Genomic DNA, 2,484 nt, shown 5'->3' with positions numbered 1-2,484 from the left:
TCTTCTTCTTTTTTTTTTCTTAACATATATTGCATTATTTGTTTCAGAGATACAGATCTGAGATTCAACAGTCTCGCACAATTCACAGCGCTTACCAGAGCACATAGATGATCTGCTTTTTGATGAAGCTAATCAAAATTACAGATGATTTCCAATTTACCATGATTCGACTTAGGATTTTTTGACTTTATGATGGTATGCAAGCGATACACATTCAGTAGAAACTGTACTTCAAATTTTGAGTTTGGATCTTTTCCTGGGCTAGCGATATGCGGTGTAATCCTCTCTGGTGCTGTTGGGGAGCGGCAGCAGCAGCTCCTGGCCAGCCATGTGATCACGAGGGTAAAAAACCGGTACACTGACAACCATTCTGTACCTGTACAGCCATTCTGTTTTCCACTTTTACTACAGTATTCAATAAATAGCATGAGGTATTCAACACTCCATTTTATTTTATTTTTTAAAAGATTTTATTTGGATGCCTGGGTGGCTCAATCAGTTAAGTGTCTGCCTTCGGCTCAGGTCATGATCCCAGGGTCCTGGGATCGAGCCCCCACATCAGGCTCCTTGCTCGGCAGGAAGCCTGCTTCTCCCTCTCCCACTCCCCCTGCTTGTGTTCCTGCTCTCATTGTCTCTCTTTCTCTGTCAAATAAATAAATAAATAAAATTTAAAAAATAAATAAATAAATAAATAAAAGATGTTATTTGTTTATTTGAGAGAGAGAGAGTACAAGTACGGGGAGAGGGAGAAGCAGACTCCCTGCTGAGCAGGGAGCCCAATGGGGGACTCAATCCTAGGACCTGGGGATCATGACCTGAGCCAAAGGCAGATGCTTACCTGACTGAGCCACCCAGGTGCCCCAACACTCTATTTTATTTTATTTTATTTAAAAAGAATTTTTTTAGGTGTATAAACTATTTATTAACAGACAAAGCCTACAGATTTATTTCTTCTTAGACATACCCACGATGTGGCCACGGCACCCTGTGGTCTTGGTGTGCAGGCGTTGGACACCAAGTCCCCAGAAGTGGTGCAGCCCTCTGTGGGCCCTAATCTTCAGTCACTCCATTTCTTCACGAAGTTTGTTGTCTAGACCTTTGGCCAGGACCTGGCTGTACTTTCCATCCTTCACATCCTTCTGTCTGTTCAAAAACCAGTCTGGGATCTTATAGTGGCGAGGATTCTACGTAATGGTGATCACACGTTCTGCCTCATCCTCAGTGAGCTCTTGGCCCTCTGGGTGAGATCGATGTCTGCTTTCCTCAACACCATGTGAGCATATCTTCACCCCACACCCTAATTGCAGTGATGGCAAAGGCTATTTCCTGCCGCCCATCAATATTGGTGTTGAGTACTTGCAAAATGTGCTGGAACTTCTCAGGGATCACTAGAGACATGGCGGCGGCCCCAGCGACAGCGTGTAGACCTCCTGTGGAAGAGCCCAACAGTCTTTTTAAAATAGGTTTTTGCGTTAGGTGATTGGCCCAACTGTAGCTAATGTAAGGGTTCTGAGCACATTTCAGGTAGGCTAGGCTAAGCTGTGATGTTCAGTAGGCTAGGTGTATTAAATGCATTTTTGATTTATGATATTTTTATTTTGTGATGAGTTTATCAGGATATAACCCCATCATAAGTAAAGGAGGAGCTGTACTCATTCTAGTTTGCATTTGCCTCTTACTCTTGGGCAGTGCTCTGTTTCTCCAGTTTTTTCTGACATTCTTTTTTTAAATTGGTTCTGTCATCTTAGGCGTGTCCAGGCTCTACATGTGCAGGGATGGGGAGAACTTCTGTCTTGTTTGAGTTTGGACATCAAAGTGGAGAGACTTGAGACCATTTTCCTTATAGTAAGAGGCAGTATGTCTCTTGGATGCAGACTGCCTGGTGTGACCTGATCCCTTTCCTCACCTGCCATGTGTACACCTTGGGTAAATCACTCAGCTCTCTTGTGCCTTGATTTCCTTGTCAACAAATTGGGTTAAAGAACAGTAATCCATTTCATAGTGTTGATGTGAGTGTTAAGAGAGTTAATATATGTAAAGAATTTAGAACAGCTCTTTGTGCATAGTGAGCATTAAGTGTTACCTGTTACAGTGGTTGACATAAAGAACATTTTATTAATCTCATTGTTTCATTCAAGCAAGTTATTATTACTATAATAAAAGTAATTAAAAAAAATGTTGTGTTCCCAGAACCATAGGTCTCAGACTTTTTGATATAGTGACTTTTCTGCCACTTACTACCCCGCCAACTTGGGTAACCTACTAAACCTCTCATTGTGTTAGCTTTTCCATTCACAAAAGTGGACATCACAGTAGTGTCCATTTAGAATGTTGTTCGGAGGACCAGTTGAGTGAATATGTTAAACTCTCAGAAGAGGGTATGGTGTACATTATGCATATGTGAACCATCCCCACATCTTTGTCACCACCATTATAAAAGTCCATATGTCTCCTTTCATCTAAATCCTAACTCTCCTGGACCCA

General features: G+C 41.9%; 1 pseudogene; it reads right to left on the bottom strand.

The window, feature by feature from the left end:
- Positions 1–923: 923 nt before the first annotated feature.
- Positions 924–2,199, bottom strand: LOC102729292 (small ribosomal subunit protein uS13 pseudogene; annotated as a pseudogene).
- Positions 2,200–2,484: the final 285 nt, after the last annotated feature.

The sequence above is a fragment of the Leptonychotes weddellii genome, chromosome 5 (genome assembly GCF_054177405.1).
Source record: "Leptonychotes weddellii isolate Sample4059 chromosome 5, ASM5417740v2, whole genome shotgun sequence".
NCBI classification, from domain to species: domain Eukaryota; kingdom Metazoa; phylum Chordata; class Mammalia; order Carnivora; family Phocidae; genus Leptonychotes; species Leptonychotes weddellii.
This window is presented reverse-complemented; position numbering and strand designations above follow the sequence as displayed.